Raw genomic sequence first — 23434 nt, 5'->3', positions numbered from 1 at the left:
CCATTGGTCCCAGTTTGCCTCTGCTTTCCTTCAGCAGCAATTGATTTGTCTGCTCAGCACCTCTGGAGCAGAAGTATCTGAAGTTGGTCTTCTGGGTCCCCTTCTCCTCTCCAACCTTTTAAAAACTGGAAGCACCATGGAGTTTGTCAAAGTGTGCATCAGGAGACTTGGAAATTAAATAAATTACACAGATACTACAGAGAACATAGGAACCTATAAAAACATTTCAATTGTAAATGAAGTGACAAGAAACAGCAGATAGGGACTGCATTGCTTCAATTAATATCCCCTTTCCAATCCTTTTTCTCAACGTTTTTGTCTTGTGAAAATGTTGATAATTTTGACTTCATCTTTCAATTGAAAATCTCTTGATGTCCCCCCAACTCTAATTTAAAAACCATAAATGAATAAAGTTCAGGGTTTCTTGGGTACTGATCGTTAGCTGTGTGGAAGAGCAGATTGCCACAAGGATAATTAAAATAGTGTACCAGGCATTGGCTCCTGTTAAAATAACTAGCCAAAAGTGATTTGCAAGGCTTGCAAAAGAGACTGTTTTCAGAAGTTCTAGTAATAGCGCAGAAGTGAAACATAGGCCTTCAATAAAAGGGTGAATTTTATCCTCACTGATAACTCTTCCTATGGCTAAAGTATTTCTGAGGTATCGACAGTGGAAAGTGTTAAGCTGGAAAGCTGATTGTTTCCTTACTAAGCCTGTTTTTGTGTCTATTTAGACACTCTAAGTCTACACAGACAGAAAATGTTTTAGAAATTTCCATTGCAAACTTCAAAGCATTCAGTGCATTGATTTATATCAATCTAAATTGTAAAATTTTTTTGAAACTTTTGTCTTACTTTCTGATTGTAAGATTCCATGTCACTTTAGCATATTGAATATTGGCTGCTTTGAACATAGTGCATGGTACAAGGAATAACTTAGCACAGAGAGCTACCCTGCTGAGAAAATATTCTAAAGGAAAATTGTTAGCACCCGAGGTTGGTTGATTTTAGAAATAAGGAAATAATTAAAGAGCATAACATTCTTCTCCTGAGGCCTTTGGACGCCATTAAATTGCTTATTGCTTTATTTGTCTAATTAACAGATATCTCAAAATCCTGTGCCAGATTCTCCAGTTGTTCTGTGCATGGAACTGCCATTTGAGCCACTGAGATCAGAATGCCTGGGAAACAGGTGAAGTACAGAATAAAGAACATTGTTATATTTGGTGACTAGATCAGGGTGCATCTATTAGGTTAGTGAATCAGTGGGAGAGGAAGACATACAGACAGCTATACTATCTCGAAGTGGTTTTAAGAGGGAAAGTGGGTTCTTTTAAAACTATTCCAGTAGATGCTTCTTTGGTGACTCCATGGTTCCCTTTAGGGTGGGATTTCTGGCAATGGGGAAGGAGTGGAGGGTTTCACCTGGGTTTCTGCTGGTGGAATTTGGCAGAATCCAGGAGTAAATCTGGCTATAAATTTGTACATATTAAGTCACATGCCATGTAAGGTCTAGTGGTCAAAAAAACTGGATCCCTGGAGGGTGCAAGCATCTAATCTGGTCTGAACAATGGTTCACCATATGACCTTGTGCAAGCAGTTTGACCTCTTGTAGTTTACTTAATCCATCTGTAAAACTAGGAAGAGCAGGACCTCAGTGAAAAACAGATGCTGCATCTGAGTCAAGCTGTCTGTGGGTAAATAAATTACAAAGAAGCTGATGGCACAATGTAAGGGCTAATAAAGAGAAAATGTGAGTCTTTGTTTCTTACGCACACTTATCATTAAACTAGCAGCATACTGTGTTTACTCTTATTGGGCATGTTTCGTCTCATTGGGTATCCAGCAGAAGAAGATGTGGAAACACTGCTGTTTCCTACAGTTCAATGCAGTAGGATTACTATATGTTTAGTCTCATTGGCGTGAATTCAGGAAAGCTTTAGCGACTTGTTAATAAATCAATAAAGCATGTTCCCTTAGGTTTCTGATTCACCCAATTCATTAAGAACTGAATTGGGCAGGTGAAGATTTTTTGGTAAATCAGAATTTTTTCAATAGTCCCTCATTTAATATGTGGCTTCCTGGGATTCACAAAGCCTCATCAACAGTGCTTTTAGACAGATTACACACACTATTTGGACTATAACAAGAATGGTGATAAACAATCTAAATGGTGTATTCTAGAAGGCTTTTGTGAACTCAAAAGACATATGTGGCTGGATCTTCAGCAATCAGCCCCGCTCCACTGAAACCAGCAAAGCCATGCTGATGTATAACTGCTGAGAATATGGCCCATTTAAATCTTTGATATGACCTAGGCAAGTGCGACATCGAAAGAGGAAGTTTTCATAATGCTTAAAAATAATTATCTGCTTGTCTAGGAATATGCCCAATAATCCTTTTTTAGGATATTGAAACTGTTTATGACAGATCTTGGCAGTACAGATGTGTAAAATAATCACATACTTGAAAAACCTCTAAAAATGACGGCTGCTTGATAAATTACACAGGCAAAGAGCAGATTTGTGTTTTTGCTATAGAAAAGCTATGTGAGCTCTGTTTTAGAGCAGTTTTACATTTACTACATTTAACTTTTTTCTCTAGCAGAACCTGGTAGAATTGAATTCATGGTGACTAGTGAATCTGGCTTTAAAAGAAATAGTCCCATAATTTCTTTTAAAAAATCTAAAACATTCATAAAATACATTTTCTGTAACCTGTATGGCATATACAAAGTACACTGGGAGTGTGGTACAGAGGTTTAAGAGTGTATGTTTGGGATGACTGGCATAATTCACTCCCTGGGTAATGTGGCGTAAATTCTGGAATCCACTAAACCCTTCTGTCTCAGAACAGGATCATATTTATCACATGGATATTCAGTATATCACATGGTTAGCACCTCCACATATTATACACACACACACACACACACACACACAGAGATCTGTGTTTGAGAGAGAAAGAAAGCTCTGTATAATCTCTGTATTCTGTATCAACATTAATTGTGCCCAAAAGCTGGGAGACAGGCATAAAAGAATTGTATGTACAGCACTCATCTTAACAATCTCATAAAGTAGAAATCTGTATTTACAAGAGCAAATTCAGAAGTATCTGGGGAAACATGGATGAGCCACAGTGCTGAGCACAGACAAAAGCAGCGAATGAACAACAAACTCAAGAGAGTGGCTGTGACAGTAATATTCATAAACTTGGTGATTTCTTAATTATGATAAATAATTCATTTCCCCCAATATATTGTTATAACATGTTCAGGAAATATGAATAAATAATTGTATGCATTCAGTTTAGACATGCTTTGAATAGGTTATTATAACAAAGCAACTGTTAAATATATTTACTCACTTGTACATGTGCACTGAATATATCTTATAATAATTCACTTATTCAATTCTATTAATCACTATTCAATGATTTATCCATGTTAACTTTATTTAAAGTGTTTTACGAGCCATCTTTTGCTTAGTGCAGCCTGAGCCCTGATTCTGCCTTGTTGTTTTCTCTTTGGGCTAGCTCTATGTGTATTCTCTCTCATTATCTTTCCTAGATTACTTTAGGAGTCTATGTAGTTACATTTTTCCCTGAAGAGTGACTATAACTGCTATACATATAAAATAAAATGTTATGGCTCTGCTTGTTACTGTAATGCAGTAACAGATGTTGATGGTACAGTGCTTAAGTGGATGGCCTCTAGTTCAGTTTCCTTTCTTACACAATCCTTATTTGTGACACTGCTTGTTGTGTTACTATTTGTGTCACAGGCTTCACTGGTCAGGAATTTATTAGAGGTGGGTGAACTTCACAGAATGCAGAGGTTTGGTTAAATTAACAGAAGCCTGCATGGTTATCGAAAGCGTAATGAAACCTTCTGAGGGAAATCCTTTACCTTCCCCACACCTGGCCACCCCCTCTTTTGTTCTGAGGTGTGAATCCTTCCTTTCCTTTAGCAGCAGCAGTCTTTAAAGGATGCTCAGCAGCCCTCCTACTCCCAAAATCAGGTGGGAGTGCTCTGAGGCTAGTGGCTTTCTCTTTTGAATACATCACTCCATTGCTGGGAAGAAGTCAATGGGACTTAAACACATGCCTAAAGGTTAGGCACATACTGAATTGGAGCCTTAGGACTGTATGAGGCTTCTATTGGGAAAACTATGCTTCTCTAATCACGTAGATTTCCCTGGAAAAGTTAATGGGATATCTGTCATGAGAGCGTGACACACAGAAGAGCTGGTAAGAGACTGATCTTTATTCCCAGTTGTACGATCTGGCTCAAATTTACAAAAGGTAAAGGCCCCTTTTTCAGATGAGGGTCTAGTCTCTCTTGTATCTATGAAGTAACTCACTTAAGAGTTACCGTTGCAGTAGCTAAAGGGGACTAGATGAATTACTTGCATCAAGATGTTCAAAAGGTCCTTCCCAAAAGGGGCCTGTATCTTGAAGTCCTTAATATTGTCTTAATCACAACTCCCATAGAAATCTATGCAAATACTGTCTGAGGTAAGGCTTGAATAAGGACAGCAGAACTTGACCAAGTATACAGAATACTAGAGGTAAGAGTCAGAATTTTATTCTAGATTAAATTCTGATTTAAACGTCAGGAAATAAAGGGATTGAAGAGCTGAGAGAGTTTAATGACTGCCCCAGGTCAGTATTATGACCAGTGACCAATTCTCTGTCCTGTGTTATAAAGGAAATCACACTATTATGACCTAATGGTCTCTTCTCACCTTAATAGCTATTACATGTATTCTACTGAAATGAGGTTTGATGTTTGCACGTGCACATCTCTATGGGTTTACACAAACCTTGACTTGAGTTGGCTTCAGGGTTTGAAATGCTTTTGTTGTGTTTAAACAAATCTGCATGCACACTTTAAAACATTTGGCCTTTAGAATCTTCTGTGACAGCTCAGTGGAGATGTCTGCCCAAACAGATTGCTGGTGAACAATGAAACATGGATAGGAAAGTTATGGTCCAGTTATGGTCACCTAGAGCCTGATCCAAAGTCCACTGAAGTAAATGGGAAAAACTCCCACCAACTTCAATAGGATCATGTCCTTCAAAAGCAGGAATGCTAGAAATTTGATAGGACTCGGAGATGGTCATTATGATGCTCCTAACATAGATACCAGCCAAAAACAAACAAACAAACAAAAAACCTGCTTAAAAAAAAAGGCAAAACAAACAAACCCCCTGAAATAGCTTGACCTGGAAAGGGAGACATTCCAGAGACCCTCTGAGGACTTCACTATTCCTACTGATTTGAACGTGAAAGATCTCAGATACTACAGGGATGGGCAGCAGTACAAAACCCTATGATAGACAGACAAATAGATAGATCCACACATATAGGCTGCCGCTCATTTGTTACAAGAGTTTGTTGAAAACAAAATCTTAAATAGATCTTTCACTGAAGTTTGTTCCAATATGTTAAATACTAAGTGATTACATCAAACATTTGCATGGACGTTTGACAACTGAATTACAGATTGTAGTCTTAGTTACATATTTAGGTTAGTGGTACCTCCGTGAATAATTTTTTTATAAATTCATTATTATTTTATCATTTAAATAGATGTTTCATGAAATCTAAATTAGATATTTGGGAATAATAACTTTATGGGCCACGGTTAGTGACATCCCCCAGGATAATTTATAATGAAGTTTCAAACCATTAATAATCCTTAACTCATAAATAAAACATTAAGATTGAAATACATGGAAAATACTGAAATAAGATGTGTGAACTTTAAACACTGGTAAATATAGATGCATAACCTGCTGGGATTCCCATATGTTAATACATATTATCACTTAGCCATGAGTGTTAGAAATGCTTCACTTGAAGTCTACTGTTTTCAGCCTTTATCATTTAAATCACACTGCTGCTCATATACACTTCCCTCCATGCTTTTGCTGCTGTGTGCTCTGTGCTATTCTCAGGAACCTCATGTGAGAACTGGGATTGTTGATAGAATACCATACTAACCTCTAGGGCATTTTAATGAGCTAAAAGCAGTGATTCACAATGGACTGCAATAGCAGAACACAGAGCCATTCTGCTGAAGAATAGGGGTAAGGCAGACCATCTGCTCCTCCAAGGATGCAGCTTAGGGCTTTTTTAGGAACAGGAGGGAAGCTAACTTTCTAGTAGTGAATGTCCAGGACATGACCACACACCCTTCACCCCTGCCAGCTACTTTCATTCTCCATGCAAGGCTGAGGTGGTTTCCAGGCCACCCCTTTCACATTCCTGCAGGGGATTGGTAGGCTCCTGGGGCCCTCCCTCTGAAGATGTAAGGCATATATGAGAGTGGGGGGAATTGGGATGTAAAGGGGGATTGGGTCTAATATCTCCCTGCGGGAGGGATGAGAGAGCTATGTCAGGACAGGGTCCATTAGCAATCACTTTCAATCTTCCCTTTCTTTTCGGCTTTACTACCATTGCTCACTCATTATTCCTTATAGTTACATTTCTCTTTCCTTGTGGCTTTTTCTGGGTCCCCAGTGTCCTACAAAGATCATAAGGGATCCAAAATAGCTACTCATGAGCAAAATCATTGTAATAACCTTGGCCCAGAAAAGACAGAGCCAAATCCTGAGTGGTACTCAGTATCTGCAGTTCCCATTGACTTCAATGGGAGTAGCACATGCTCAGCACTTCTTAGGATGTGGCCATTATTTAAAAAGGTCAAGTCATAAAGCTGACTAATAAACATGAAGTAATGCCAAAGTTTTCAAGCCTGGTGTCTAAAGCTAGGCATCTAAATATTATCTTTTGTGTGTCAGGTGACTAATCAACACCTCTGAAAATCCAACTTTATGACTGGAGCTCCTAAGTGCCATGGTAATAGAAATTAATAATAATACAGGTGCTCATTATAGATTCAGGTACCTAATTTTAGGCACACATGGTGAGAATTTAGGCCTAAAATATCCTATATCCTTCCTGCTGCTTGATATAAATGTATTTTTGATTAGAGTGTTTTTTGTGTTAAATATTATAATTTGTTCTTCATTTTGAAAATAATAAAAATACTCCAGAAAATGAATGACATGCCTTATTCACTGGGTGGAGCTTTCACTGATTTTTCCTGCTGTAGATTCCTGATCATTATTGAACTGCTGTAGGGTCATATTCAAGAAATCTGGATACAGAAAACAAATTAGATCTTTTGTTGACAAAAGACCTTGGTTGCTAGGAAGAGAGCTGTCAAGTGTCTGTTTATATGGGTTTTATTGTCAGTGTGGAGTAAATGCAGTCTTGTCTGCCTTTTAGATGCTGTTTCATTACATAGTGAAACTATTATATATTTTATCTAATAAAAACAATAATCCCATAATTCTTCCAACATTAATGTGAATTACAAAATTTGCAATGAAAAATACTTTATTATGGAAACATAAAACTGCTTTGTATACATTTCTTAATATTTATCTAATTATAGTTTTGTAGATGAAAGAGCTGCAGAAAAGGAAAAATTCAGATTTTTCTCTATAAGTAGACATGGTAAAAATGCAAAAGACGTTTGCTTGACATAAAAATGCACCTTCCCTTCTGCCACACACAGGTGCCATTACTCTTGCAGATCAGCTGGGATACCTGCCAATGGTAAAAGCATGCCAGCTGACTTGCAAGACACTCCTCCCTCCAAAAGCATGCAGATTGGATGAGTTGCATAAAACACACAATAGTCATAATTCTTAGTGATTTGAAGAAAACTAATTAATGTGTCATTTGGATGTGTAGATGGTAAGGGGTAGTCAGAGTACCACAGGAAAAATCCATCCTGATGAACCACCTATGCCTCAGGAGAAGATAATTGATTACTGTCTTTTTCTGTATGTCTAATCACAATATATGCTTTTGGTTCACATAAAGGTTTGAAAATAATAAACCTAAGTGTTCAGGACTGTGTGTGGCGTTCTCACCAACACAGACCCAAGTTCAGTTCCCCTCTCTGTCTGATGTGGAGAAGGGATTTGAACTTAAGTTTCCTCCATTGCTGGAGAGTGTCTAAACTACTGGGCTATGAGATATTTTTTATGCAGATTTATCTTTCCTGTCGAAGCTGTTTTATGGTGTATAAATTTAAATATTTACTGGCGCTAAGGCGGCTGGAACCTGGTTTCCCATAGCGCAGGAGAGTGCTATAACCACTGGGCTAAATATTATAATAGGGCATTGGCACCACCTCCTTGAGTTGGCATCTTTTGTGTGCTCAGAGCATGCCTATATGATTGGCCCTCAAAGGCGAGATAGGTGAATCCTATAGCTAGTCCGTGAATCCCCTTGGGGCTTATGTATGAGGTAGCTACTGGGCTGAGTCAGGAGTTAGGAGAACTGTGCACATACTTAGTCAACTTGGTGTCTCAAGGACTTCAGCAGTGGAAACTTAGGTGCCTACAGTGTTAGTGACTGCAAGTGGTGCCTAAAGTGGCAGTCAGGGACCTAAGTCCCCCTTGTGAATCTCACCCTTAGGTACCTTAGAAAATTATACCTTGAGGCCCAGATCCTCGAAGGTATTTAGGCTCATCACTTCCATGGGAGGTGGATGGTAAATACATTTCAGAACATGGGCCAAACTCACCCGCTCTGTGATGCAGCTGAGTTCCAAAAGCTTTGGAAGATGAGGAATCATGAGGCTGGTTTTGACGCCAGGTCTCCCATGCAAAGTATGCCATTCTGACCCTAAACAAAACTATTTATCTGCAGGGAAAAAGTGATGCCTGTCATTTTTCAATGAACCACGCTATCCTGTAGTTCTTATGCAGATACAACTCCTGTTAACTCAGTAGGAGTTTGTCTGTGTAAGAACTGTAGGATTAGACCTTAAATTTGTATTTAAGTTATTTGTTTCCTTTTGTACGCAAGGTGCATGTCTATAAAAAGCAAGACCCATGTGAATACACCACATGTCCTATAGTTCCATGTAACATTTGCATTGTGCAGTGTGGCAAAAGACACACACAAATGTATAGCTCTCCAAATAGGCAATAAGTGTAGGTAAAAACATAAGAACTGCAATGCTGGGAAAGACGATGGTCCATCTTGCCCAGTATCCTGTTTCTGATGGTTGTTGGTACCAGAGTTTCAGGGGAAGTGCACAGAACAGGGCAATTATGGAGTGATCCACCCTGTCTTCCACTCCCAGCTTCTGGTAGTCAGATGTTTAGGGTTATCTCAAGCATGTGGTTGTGTCCTTGATCATTTTGGCTAATAGCCATTAGTGGACCTATCCTTCAAACGTATCCACTTCTTTTTTGAAACCAGTTATACTTTTGGCCATTACAACTTCCATGGTGATGAGTTCCAAGGTCAATTATGTGAAAAAATACTTCCTTTTGTTTGTATTTTGCTGTCTGTCTATTTCATTGTGAAATTACCATGAACTAGGGGACCCCGGGGTTTTGTATTATGTAAAAGGGTAAGTAACACTTTATTTTTCCACACCATTCATGATTTTATAGACCTGTTTTATAACTCCCCCCGCCTTAGTTATCTTGTTTCTAAACTGAATAGTCCTAATCTTTTTAGCCTCTACTCATATGGAAGTTGTTCTATATCCCTGATCATCTCTGAACTTTTTCCAATTCCACTTTTTGAGATAGGGTGACCTAAACTGGACACAGTATTCAATGTGTAGGTGCACCATGGATTTATATATGGGCATTACATTTTCTGTTGTATTTTTATCCCTTTTCTAATAGTTCCTCACATACTGTTAGCCTTTTTGACTGCTGTTGAAGTCTGAGTTGAAGTTTTCAGAGAACTATCCACAGTGACTCCTTAACTTCTCTCTTGGGTGGTAACAGCTAATTTAGACCCTATCATTGTGTGTGTGTGTGTGTGTGTATATATAGCTGGGATTTTTTTCCTAATGTGGATCATTTTGCACTGATCAACATTGACTTTCATCTGCCATTTTGTTGCCCAGTCACCCAATTTTGTGAGATCCTTCTGGAACTGCTCTGTGTGCTTTGGACTTAACTATCTTGAATAATGTTGTATTGTCTGCATACCTTACCACTTCACTGTTCACTCCCTTTTTCCAGATCATTAATGAATATGTTGAACAACACAGGTCCCAGTACAGACACCTGGGGGATTTCGCTGTTCATTTCTCTCCATTCTGAAAACCGACCATTTATTCCTACCCTTTGTTTCCTATCTTTCATCCAGTTATTGATACATGACAGCACTGTCTCTCTTTCTTCATGGCTGTTTGGTTTTCTCAAAAGGCTTTGGCATGGGACCTTGTCAAAGGCTTTCTGAAAGTCCAAGTACACTATATCGCCTGGATCACCCTTGTCCACATGCTTACTGACTCTGTCAAAGCATTCTAAAGATTGGAAAAGGCATGATTTCCCTTTAAAAAACCCATGTTGCCTCTTCCCCAACAAATTGTTTATCTATTATAATTTTGTTCTTTCATACAATTTCTGTCAATTTTCCCAGTACTTAAATTAGGCTCAGCAGCCTGTAATTGCCAGGAACACTTTTTTAAAAATTGGCATTGATTTCAGTGATAGTTCTGCAATTTTGTATTTGAGTTCCTTCAGAACTCTTAGGTGACTACCATCTGGTCCTGGTGACATATTAATTTATCAATTTGTTCTAAAACTTCTTCTATTGACACCTCATTTGAGCCAACACTTCAGATTTGTCTCCCAAAAAAGATACCTACATGAGAGCTATCTCCCCCACATCCTCTGCAGCAAAGACCAATGCAAAGAATCCATTTAGCTTTTCTGCAATGCCCTTGTCTTCCTTGAGTGCTGCTTGGTTGTCTAGTGGCCACACTGTCTGCCGGCTTCCTGCTTCTGATGTACTTAAAATAATTTTTACTGTTACTTCTTGCAGCTTTAGCAAGTAGCTTCTCAAATTTTTTCCTGGCCTGTCATATTTGTACATTTTACTTGCCAGAGTTTGTGCTCCTTCCCTTTTTCCTTATTAGGATTTGACTTCCAAATTTTGAAGTATATTTTGCCTGTAATGGCATCCATTACCCTGCTGTTTAGTCATGGTGGCATTCTTTGGTCCTCCGACTGTCTTTTTCGATTTGGGGTATATATTTAGTCTGAGTCTCTATTATAGTGTTTTAAGTAGTCTTTATGCTGTTTGCAGGCATTTTATGCTTGTGACAGCTCTCTTTAATTTCTATCCAACTAGCATTCTTATTCCGGTATAGTTACTCTTTTTAACTTAAATGTTACTGTGATGGGTATTTATTTATTTATTTATTTATTTTTGGTATTTTTCCCCCTACAAGGATGTTTAGTTTAATTACATTATGGTCACTTTTACCAAGCAGTTCAGATTCTGTGCTCCACTTAGGACTAAATCAAGAACTGCCTCTCCTCTTGTGAGTTCCAGGATTGCTCCAAGAAGCACTCATTTATGGCATCTAGAAACTTTCTCTCTGGATCACACTCTGAGGTGACATTTACCCAGTGAATATTAGAATAGTTGAAATAAACCTTTATTGTGTTTTCTAATTTTTGTAGTCTCTCTAACCTCCCTAAGCATTTCACAATCACCATCACCATACTTGTCGATAGTATATTCCTACTGCTATACTCTTATTATTCAAGCATAGAATTTCTATCCATAGAGATTCTGTGATATAATGTGATTCATTTAAGATTTTCACCTGATTTGACTCTATGCTTTTTTTTAAAATATAGTGCCACTCCCCCACAAGTGCAACCTCCTCTATCATTCCCATATATTTTGTACTCTGGTATTACCATGTCCCATTGATTATCCTCATTCCAGCAAGTTTCCACAATGCCTGTTCTATCAATATCCTCATTTAATGCCAGGCACTCTAGTTCACGCTGTCTGGAGTGGCTCATGACTTTGAGTGCCAAAAATAGAGCAGACACTACAAACTGATTTGTGTTCTATAATTAGATTTCACCAAGCCAGTAACAAATGTGAACACCTGGATCATGATACTATATTCTAATCCCCTCCTTCTTATATGATCAACTCATCCACACATTTAGACCTTGCAGCTCTGTCTGTTTGTTACTCTTAGTCCTTGAGAAGTTGGGTACATTTTCAGGACTTCATATTTAAACGGGTATGGTAAGAGCTGAGTTCTCTCTCCCCTTCTGAAAAGCTGAACATCTTTTGTACAAGAAATTTCAGTTCTGTAAATCTTTTTTGGTTCATTGTAAGGAAATTCAGGCTTTCTGATTCAAGTGATAAAGCACTTACATTCTTAGACTTTTATTTCGTTTGTCTCCAACGAGCAAGACTAGAATGCTAGGTCAAGCATCCTGCAGATGCACTTCACCAAACTTATCGTTGATAGTTTGCCCTTGTCTACCTTTAAAACATTTCTATTGTTGTTACACATCTTCATTCTATGCTTTCTTTCATCGTTGATGGTCATGAAAGTGAAACAGAAAACAAAAGAAACTACCAGTCACGGGCAATCGTTGGGCTAGCCAGTTACAAGCATTTCAAAAATCACTTCTCAAAAGTATTCCTTCGGAACAAGGTGTAAATTGTGATTTATGGGCCAAGTAATACCCTCAATAACTTGTTGGGGTGCACATTTCAAGGATTTGGGGGTCTGAACATGACATCTGCTAATCTTCAAAAATACATTAAAAACCCATTATCATCCCATGAACTATCAACAATGAATGAAATCCCTGTAAAACCCTGTAACTGAGACCACATCTGGCCCAAATACTATGGTGATTTAAGTTACAGCTTTGGCCTGATTCTCTGCTGGTTTTACAATGATGGCCCAGACACCACGCAAATCAATGACAAAACTGGGATAAGAGCTTGAGAGCCTTGATACCCAGCCCCATTCCATTCAATGAGCTATGTTGTCTTCTTTATATCATCTATATACATATCCTCTATATCTTTTACATGGCTAGCTCCAGTCTGGTTCTCATCGACGTCAAGACACCTATTGACTTCAGTAGGATTTGTATCTGGCCATTAAAGGATGGGGGTTAAGTATTTAAACCAGATGCTATACATCATTATCGTCACATGATACTGAGTAAACTGCTAGATTAGATTGCCAGCTTTGCTTGTCTTTGCTGAGACTTAGCTTTAGAATTTGATGATGCAATTTTATTGCAGCACAGCTTTCAGTTTCAAATGCTGTATTTTATGTCAAGATGGGAAATGGGGATGGGGAAGTCAGAGGATACAATCTGTAATATACAACAGGAATTGTATGCATGGTGATTCACTTCAAATGTACAGAGGGGAAAATCTAATCTAGGCATTTTATACACCAAAATATCATGTTAGCCATAGGACAGAAACAAAGGCCACCTTGTGTCTGTTTGCCAGTGCTTCCACATTAGCATCCCAGTCTGCTACATTCAGACTCATAGCTGACTTTCATTCTTTAATAAGAATACCTAGTTCTTGTATAGCTCTTTTCATCCACAGAAATCAAAGAGGGGGAAAATGACATGCAGAAAGGTGAAGCGATTTGTGTGAGGTCACCCAGCCTAGCAATGGCAGAGCTAGGAATAAACCCAGGTCTCCTGATTCCCAGACCGGTGCTCAATCCACTAGACAGCACTTGCGCACCCAATATGGGAGTAGTAAGAGCTTAGAAAAATGGGAGACTTTAAAAGTCTCCAACCCAGTATATACATCTGGCAACCTCCAACACATATCTACACAAGTTAGACATGCATAGTTACATTTGCACATTGAGGGCATGATCTTTGCACTTTTGATGGTATGAGAATGCTCTTCATAATAAGCAGTTTTGCTGCTCCAATAGGTTAACTTTTGCAAACCTATGTTACAATTTAAAACCTCTCAAGTCTCTTTGAATAGCCTTCTCTACAATCATGCTTATAAAGTCCCCAAATGATTGGGTAATGGGGCACAAAACACTCAATAATTTAGAAGTCCTTCCATAATATTTCTTTAAGGATAGTAGTTAGATTAATGTAATTTCTTAGGCATCTTCTCTCCTCAGTATGTATTTAATTCCATTGTGAATCACATGCTCATAGCAAAGGGAAAACGGACCCCTCTGCAGACCCTGAGTTGTAAGAAATTTCAATTAGTTGACTACATAAGGGGTTTGCCAGGCTGCCAGCAATTTTTTATATTCAGAGTTAAATAGAGCAATAAGATGGAATTTAAGCTTTAGTGCAGTGGATTGAAGCTCTTCAGTCAATCAAATTATAGTTCAATCAGTTCATTTTAATCACTTCTCTGGAGAGAAGTAAACCCGTATGTTGAAGAATATGCAGCAATTTTATTGCTGGAAAGTTTAATTGTTTCATTTTTCCTTACTGTCTGTAACACACTAGACTTTTAATCAGTGGGAACTGAAGTTATAATGAAGTAAAGTCCACTTTCCATAGTTCACAACTAGATGAAAATAATTGGGCTGAGACTCCCATCCAGACAGTGTAATGCCTCTGGCATTTTCTTGAAAACTGTACTTAATTGCTTTGCTGATGTTGTTAAGTGGTCCTGAGGGGCATGGAGTAGTAAAGCTACCCACATATGCAAGGAAACAATACACAAAAATGTCTTCTAAGGTCCTTAAAGGAAGACCAACTAGTGCAGGGGTTCTCAACCTTTTTTTGGCTATATTTTTGCTGACACCCCCCTTTGAAAATATTTCAAGCTGTGACGACTCCCCCGCCCCCACCATGCCACCCTTACTTCTGCAGTACTACTGGCAGCTGCCTTCAGAGCTGGGAGCCCAGCCAGCAGCTGCTGCTCTCGTGACCCCTACCTCCACAATAGTCTTGCAATCCCCTTTTTGGGTCAGGACCCCAAGTTTGAGAAACACTGAACTAGGGGTTAGAAGAAGAAAATAGCCTGTTTTTTTCTTTTCTTTTGTACACCAGAGAGCACAGAGAGTTTGATAAAATAAACAGTGGAAATTTTATAAATACGATGATTTTAGATAAACACAGAAATCTCAGCACTGCCAGTGCAGAGAATATTAGGACAACACCTCACCATTGAAACTGGATTTTCCTTCAGATATTTGACTGGCGATCCAGGAAGTAACAATTCTACTCACAGCCTGAATCTGAGACAGGTATGTTGGTGAGTGCCTTGGTATTAGCCTGGGAGCTTTGCGTCCCACTCTTTGAAGTCTCTGAGGGTCTGTGCAGCATTTTGGAATAAGCAGGAGTGAGCCTCCCAGCTCAGGTTAACAGACTTGGGCTAGTGAGGCTCACACATGTGTTCTAAAAATAGCTGTATAGACGGCGCTATGAAGCTGCGGCTTGGGCTGGAGCTCGGGCCCTGAAGCCTAGGAGGGAGGGGGAAAGAAGAGCTTCAGAGTCCGTGCTGAGCCATTTGGTAATAGTGACCATAACATAATAAAATGTAACATCCCTGCATCCTTCTGGGGAGGGGGACACCAAAGCAGCCCACCACGGTAGCATTTAATTTCAGAAAAGGAACTACACAAAAGTGAGGAAGTGAGTTAAACAGAAATTAAAAGGTACAGGGCCAAAAGTGTAATCCTGCAAGCTGCATGGAAACTTTTTAAAGACATCATAATAGAGGCTCAATTTAAATGTATACCTCAAATTAAAAAACACAGTAAGAGGACCTGAAAAGTTCCACTGTGGCTAAACAACAACATAAAAGAAGCAGTTAGGGGAGATGGTCGGTAGTATATCCCTACCGCCTTATTCTTCTTATTCAAGCATGGAATTACTAGCCAGAGAGATTCTATAACATCGTTTGGTTCACTTAAGATTTTTATTTCATTTGACTCTATGCTTTCTTTCACATAGTGCCACTCCCCCACCAGTACGTCCTATTCTGTCCTTACGATTTAATTTTGTACCCTGGTATTACTGCATCTCATTATCTTCATTCTACCAAGTTTCTGTGATGCCTATTATATCAATATCCTCATTTAATATGAAGCAGTCAAGTTCACCCATCTTAGCATTTAGACTTCTAGCATTTGTATATAAGCACTTTAAAAAAATTGTTATATTTTAGCTGTCTGCCATTACATGATGTAATTGAATGGGATTCTTTTTCATTTTACTGTTTCTCATCAGATCCTACCCATATTTTATCTTCTTCCATTCTCTCCTCCTTACTAGGATATAGAGAATCTCCATTAATAGATCCTCCCCTAAGTGATGTTCAAACCATGTGCTCCCCTGCACCTGTCGGCTTTCCACCAGCTCTATGACCTTTTTAATTTTACATGTCAGCAATCCAGTTCCATTTTGGTTTAGGTGCATCCCATTCTTCCTGTATAGGCTTTTCCTTTCCCAAAAGGTTCCCCAGTTCCTAATAAATCTAAACCCCACCTTCCCATACTATTGTCTCATCCTCGCATTGAGACCCTGCAGTGCTGCCTGTTTAACTGGCCCTGCGTGTGAAACTGGAGGCATTTCAGAGAATGCTACCATGGAGGTCCTGGGCTTCAATCTCTTACCTAGCAGCCTAAATTTGGCCTCCAGAGCCTCTCTCCTGTCCTTCCCTATGTCATTGGTACCTACATGTACCATGACCACCAGCTCCTCCCCAGCACTACACATAAGTCTATCTAGATGTCTCGAGAGATTCACAACCTTTGTACTCGGCAGGCAAGTCACAATGCAGTTCTCTCCCGGTCATCACAAACCCAGCTATCTGTTTCTAATGATTGAGTCTCCCATTGCTATTGCCTGTCTTTTCCTAGTAACTGAAGTTCCCTCCCTCAGGGAAGCATCCTCAGCATGAGAGGATCCCATGATATCATCTGGAAGGAGGGTCCCATTTATGGGATAGTTTTCCTCGACTCCAGTTTGATGTTCTCCTTCCCTGAGACTTTCATCTTCCTCAACAGGACAAAGGCTGTCATGATGGGGTGGGACTGTTCTACGGTGTCCCGGAAAGTCTAATCTATTTACCTCTCTGTCTCTTTTAGTTTCTCCAATTCAACCACCCTGGTCTCCAAAGCTCCTATGCAGTCTTTGAAGACCAGGAGTTCCTTGCGCTAAATGTGCACATACACCACCAGCCCTTAAGGCAGGTAATCATACATGTTGCATTTAGTGCAATAAAGTGGATAGCCCCTACTCTGTTGCTGGACTTCTGCCTGCATTCTCTTTTGACTCCTGCAGCTCTTTCTTTTACTGGTTATTTTTTATCAGGCGGGTTTATTGTCTTTAGTTTACAGACTGTTAATGAAGTGTATCTACCCCCTACTCTCTCACTCCACCTCTAAATTTCCTCACAAAACTCCCTTGTTAGCTGCCTCGGGTTGCTTAGGAGTGGGCTTTTTAAACCCTGGTTCTCCCTGAGTAGCCCCACCCCTATGGTTAAGGATTGATGCTGCTAAAGGGCTTAACTGAGTCCCTGAGAAAATTGCAATGGATGGGTAACTTGGCCCTTACACCTGTTTAATCCTGGAACAATTTCACTGGAGTCAACAGGCCAAATTCTGCTCTTAGATACACTGGCATAACAGAGCAAAATCTGGGCCAGAACCGTTACATGATCACTATTGCTATGGGATTGCTACAGTCATGGAAAATGAAATGTTCTAAATTGTTCAGGCCCGAATGCTATCCAGAGGATTATAGTGCAAGCTGTTGCTCTTTTGCCAATAATCACAGTCCGCTCCAATGGGCTAAATTCTGCACTCATTTCTACCAAATTTAAACCAGAGTAGCTCCATTGAAGACAAGAGGGTTATGCTGGTGTAAAGCCAGGGAAAGGGGAGAATCAGGCAGACTGTACTTAAATCTGGAGAAAATTTCAGCTTTCATCCGGATTTCATCATCGTGTCATTTCTTGAGCCATCGCTATCAGTTTGGCAGCAGTAAATTGGGAGCTGCTGCTGCCTATAACATCTAATCTAAGCTCAAGCTCATTTCAGACAACAAGCTGGGGTTGGAATATGATTTTGGCACTCAAAGATTTAGCTTCATTGACTGAGTCGACACCTCCTGGAGCATAAAAATCTTCCATGAAGGTGAAAAAATAGAGGGAAAGCCTTCTTTGACTTTAGATGTGGAGTTCTGAGTGGGCAAGTGAGGGTGCAGCATAAGCTCAAATGAACAGCACTTAGAGAAGTAAAAGTTTCCCACTGACTGTTTGGTTTTGATCATTTTTAACCAATGCTACCGAGATTCATTTAAGGGTACCCAAGTGTACAAGCAATAGGATTTTTAAAAGGAGATGAGCAAGGGCTAGTTTTCTGATAGTAGGAAGAAATGGGTATTTGCCCTACTAAATCTCGCTGGAGACTAGCAATTTGTCAATGTGAAATGATAGTCTAATTCCCTGCTTTTGGTCAAATGGAATCACGAAGTCAGCAGTGAAGCTCACTTACGTGAATAACTGAATGATAAAAATAAAAAGCTGAATTTTCAGAAAGGGACTCTGTTTATGACCGCCCGTAGAATTTGCATGCATAAGCCCTGGTGCACAAATCAAGTAGATATCCACCAGTTAACCTGACTTGGGTGTGCAACTCCCATTTGTAGGACCACTCTCTACACTTCATACCAGCAACATACTCTACATGCAAAAATATAGGCACAAAGTTATATCACAGGTTGAAACATCTTAAAAAAATGAGACACAGCCTGAGTGAAGGCACAACTTAACCACAGAGCGTTTCTATATGCCTGTTAATTAAACTGTTAGATGAATTACTCTGCAGGGACTGTCTGTGGCCTGTAGTCATAGCTCCACATTAGGGCTGGTATAAAGACTTACTGTGGAGTAAGCGCAGCAAGTCGGGGAGCTCCAGAGGGTGCAGGAGGAGTTTGGACCCCAGAACCTGGCTGGTGTGGAAACAGGTGAGCCATAGCTCTGCCCCATACTGTCTCTGTTGGAGTGGCTAGTGGCGGCAGCAGCAGTGCTAGTTCTATAGAGTCCCCAAGTTCAAGGACTTACATTGCGCCTGTCATGGACATCCTGTGATCTAGCTTTGTTAATTAATATATTGTACTATTATTGTGCCATGCCTTATGTTGTGATGGCGAATGGAAGAGGGCAAAGAACATGGGAAATGTACTGATTCTAACTTGGTTTCTGTACTCTTCCAGATTCTGCTGATTCTGAAAGACTACCTCCCTCCATGTAACCTCGCCATAGAAGAGGAGGAAAAAGGAGGATAAAGGATTTAACATGGCTGTTCACATCCACCTATACCCTTGTGTCAGGCTTTCTATTGGACGATTTCTTTGCTATTTGTTTGTGGGGAAAAACCTTGTATTCCAAGTGTCTGAATTTTTTCTTTCTTAAAAATTCCTCCAGTCTTTCAAGGGAAAACAAATGCTTTATTTACTGTGTCACAATATGGCCCTCGACCCCTCTCTGGATGGATGCCAGTTTGTTGTGAGGGGGCCCAACCACTGGATCTCAGGGGCTTTTAAGCTTCCTGGCTCTGGACAGAGGCTGGTCTCTGTTCCTGGCTCTGGGGTCTCTCAAGTGCACTTCCCCGTGCAGATCCCGTGTCTGACACATTTCTCAGGCAGTGGGAGCCTCCCCTCAAGCCACTAACCCCCCAAAACCAGTACCTGATTCATCCTGAGCCCCTGGCAGTTTAGATATGTTCTCCCACAGTCCACCTGGTCACGGGAATGTGGTTTCTTGATTAGCCCCTTCACCCACACTGTCAGGAAAGCCAGGAAGACAGGATTAGTTTAGGAATTTCTTAATTACAGGTATACATGTGGGAGTTACAGACCTTTTGAAAATAACAAACCTAGCCTCACAAGAATGATCTCAGTGCACTTTTGGGTCCTGGATTTGGTCAGGAGCCCTAGGCCGGCAGTCCTTTCTGCCTTCTTCCTCATTAGCTTTGCATATGGCAATTGACCACTCCCCGCCCTCCCCCTTCCAAGAGCATTCCCAAATCCATGTGGTCTTCGACACCTTTGCTCAGGTGGCCAGCCAAAGAAACTACAGATCTACCACCCATGTGCTTCTGCAGGGGACTTCCAGGCTCCTTCCTGCTCCTTTCCCCCTTGCCTTCCCTATAGAGTTTACTGTTATGGTGGATGGCCTGGTAAGATGAAAGAGAATCCGAATTCATGGCCCTTGATTGCTCAGTGCCAGCTTCTGAAATGCAGCCATATGACTAATTACAGCTTCAATACAACAGGAGGGACACACTCCAAGGTGAAGCTTCCAGTACAAGGTAGAGCCCTCTGGAAAAAAAAAATGGCATCCCCAAAACAAGATGGAGTTCACTACCTCACCCAGACGTCACATGCTGCATGGTAGCTTTAAAAATACAGTGTGTCCTTTATCTTATCTAGTACAGTGTTTCTTGACGACCGCTCCGTGGAGTGGCACCGCTCCCTGAGATCTCCCGGATGCAGTTTAGGAAGGCAGCAAGCTAAGCCCTGGTATCAAAAAGGTTGAGAAACACCGATCCAGCAAATCCAAAATAAATAATTTGTGCTAGAATAATTCTGAGTGGGCATCTGAAATGTACACTGGTCAGACCCAGCAACGTTAGCAGTTTAAAGTTCTAATCATGCTAGACATAGTGTTGCCAGCAAGGTAGATAGAGGTCAGTTTCAATAACTTTGTATTACACAAGACAAGTTTCAGTATCCAGTGTTTCATCATTTCAGTTGGGCCATGAATGAGATTTGATCCCTGGACCATCAATCTGCAAAGTACTAATCTCCATCACATAAGCCACAGGATTTAGATCCTCTAGCGGCCAGCTGTTGCTGAAAAACCCAGTTCAAAATGATCTTGTTCAAATTTTTCATGGAAAACTTCCACTTTTTTTCATGCAAAAAATCAAAATGAAATAATGAAAATTTTGTTCCAATGAAGAATTTATATTTTGTTTGGTTTCCAGATAAGATTTCAATTTTCATATTTTCTCTCCCTCACTTTGCTTTGTTTTACTTTCCCCCTTTTTTCCCCTAGGACGTGGTGGTGGTGGTGGGGAACGTGGGAAAGAGGAGAAAATAAGAATAAAAAAATTGATTTTTTTTTGTTTGTGAGAATGAAAATGAAACAAAAATCTCTCTTTGAAATGATTTAATTTTGTTTGAAAATTTTCTTTGAAAAAAATCAAAATTTTATCAAGATTGAACTATTTTGAGAAACAGTTGGTTTAAATGAAACTGTATTTTTTCTATGAAAAAGCATTGGTTGAAAATATTTTCAGGCTGTTCTTACTGGTTTCCTATATGGACCAGCTGTGAGTTGAGGAGAAAGACCCACACTTTCTAGCAAGTCACCCCAATGTTTCTTTACTATGAGCATACAAGACTGGGCATTTGGCAGAGTATAGATGACGACAGACTCTAGGGATGTGCAAATCACCTAGTACTCTCATTTCCCTCATGTGCTACCTTGTTCTACATTTTGTAAGCAAGCAGCACTTGAAGATAATTTAGATTGTCTCACAGCAGGATGAACACAAAAGGATTATTTTAAAGAAAGGGAGGCAGCAAGTCCCGTGCTTAGATCAAGGCACTGAGAACACAGAGACTGCGAACAATGGGAATCGCTGGGTGCAAAATACTTTACAAATTTGGTCCTAATTACCTAAAAATGGAGCAGTGAGGAGTGCAGTAACAGCGGCGTCATAGCAGAGCAGGCTGGGGCCGCAAGAGGAGGTCATTGCACCCTTTCCTAGGAGGACGATGAACTAATCCAAGAGGATGTCTGACTGGATCTAGCATCTACTACCGCCACTTTGACTGCAGCGTAGCCTCTTTACATGCATTCAGACATGCTTCTTGTCCTCCACAGAGGCCTCCAGTGAAAAGGTATTGATATTGATATTCCTGAGATTAAAAACAAACAGAAAAAAATCCTTAAAAAGACAATTCCCCCCACCCACAACTGTCAGGCCATTTGTATACATCTCAGCTAAGGCACAGACACCACCACTTTTTTTTTCTTTTGCAGATCCCCTTTAATATATTTTTTTGCAAGGTCAAACCTGAAATCAACAATGTTACTGCAAATTGATTTTAAAACACTTTATCACTCATAATGCACGGGTCAAATATGCAAATTTAATAAGTGCAGGAGGCTGAAAATACTACAGCATAAGAGGTTTGGAGGATTTTTTTAATATAAGCAAGTATTGATATTTATAATAATGGAGATTAACCTGTTCTAAAAAAGAATGGGAAAGGAGCTAGTTTAACCTTCAGAAAGGCTTATGTAGGATGAGTGTATGAATAAAAATATGCAGTATGTATAGTAAAATATCGAAGCCACCAGAAGCATTGCACTTGGACATTGGGTATACATAGCTAAAACATTCCACGAGTCATATCTAGCTGTAGGCTAAATGTCATGGGCGAAATCCTGGCCCAACTAAAGTCAGTGAGAGTTTTGCCATTGACTTGTATAGGTTGAAGATTTCACGGCTAGTGCATCATGAGCAGTGCCATTAATAACTATTAGAATATGGTCTATTAAATGTCCAGCATTAGCTACTGACCATACTTTTTTTTAACTGATTAAGAATAATAATGAGATTTATACAGCCCGACTTCTAACAGGGGCTCTGACCAGTTCAGGTACTTTGAACGGATATGAGCACCAAATACTACTAGCTCTTTACAAGGTTTCAGAATCAGCTATTTCTTCCTCTTATGGACTCCATTCTGATTTTTTTATGCTTGCCTGATTTTGCTTCTGACAAATCTTTTACACAGCAAGAGGCGTGCATTAGCTGCATGCTGTGTAGCAAACATTTGTAATATGTGACTGCACACTAGCTCACAGACAAAGTGGTCTATAGCGTACTGAGCATGGATAGCAAATACAGGTACAAGACCAATACTTTATTGACTACTAGGCACTTCACACAATATTCAGCACCTACACAGGGATTAATCAGTAGGTTGCATACTATAGCAAGGTGAATACTCAGCTATCATGGTGGTATCCCTTGAGGCATAAACACAGCCTTAAAAAGGGGCAGTTCTAACAATGGAACTGTTTGTTTCTCTTTATGGGAATGGGGGGAGAGCGGAGGAAGAGCAATTACTTCATTTATAATGATCTCCCATCCCTCCTGCCCAAGTTATAGCAGTTATACCTCATTTGAACAATCAGTGTTAGGCCTCACTTTCTCCAAAGACAGAAAGAGAAAACTCATTTTTCACTGATTATTTTGTGCAATTTCCATGGAAGAGAAATAAAACACACTTTGTGCACAAGAAACATCATTTTTCTCACAGTTTAGCCCCTTTTAATCCGTCTAAGAAGCCCAGTTCTCTTTTTTGGCATTTGCCAATAGCCAGCGTCTTAGCTCAATAAGGGATGTCAGATTCTCTTTTTACTGAAAAAGGGTAGGTTGGCCAGACTTGTAGAACTATGAAGGAACAAGCATGCAATACAGAAGGCCTGGGAGGGACTCCTGCAGAAAGGAGTGTGGAAATTGGGACTGGACCTTCAATTCCTTACAGTATGTTTCACCATTTTCCATAA

General features: G+C 39.9%; 1 long non-coding RNA gene across 1 annotated transcript in view; it reads left to right on the top strand.

The window, feature by feature from the left end:
- The window catches only part of LOC137154801 (uncharacterized), a 42532-nt gene extending 22736 nt beyond the window's left edge, over positions 1 to 19796 (top strand). The window contains exon 2 of the long non-coding RNA XR_010920297.1: positions 19057 to 19796. This is a non-coding gene — a long non-coding RNA (uncharacterized lncRNA). The remainder of the gene's footprint in view (positions 1 to 19056) is intronic.
- Positions 19797 to 23434: the final 3638 nt, after the last annotated feature.

This window comes from Emydura macquarii, unplaced genomic scaffold (genome assembly GCF_026122565.2).
Source record: "Emydura macquarii macquarii isolate MOO-44397 ecotype Brisbane River unplaced genomic scaffold, CSIRO-AGI_Emac_v2 contig_295, whole genome shotgun sequence".
Classification (NCBI taxonomy): Eukaryota; Metazoa; Chordata; order Testudines; family Chelidae; genus Emydura; species Emydura macquarii.
The sequence above is the reverse complement of the archived record's forward strand: the minus strand, read 5'-3'. Positions and strand labels throughout refer to the sequence as shown.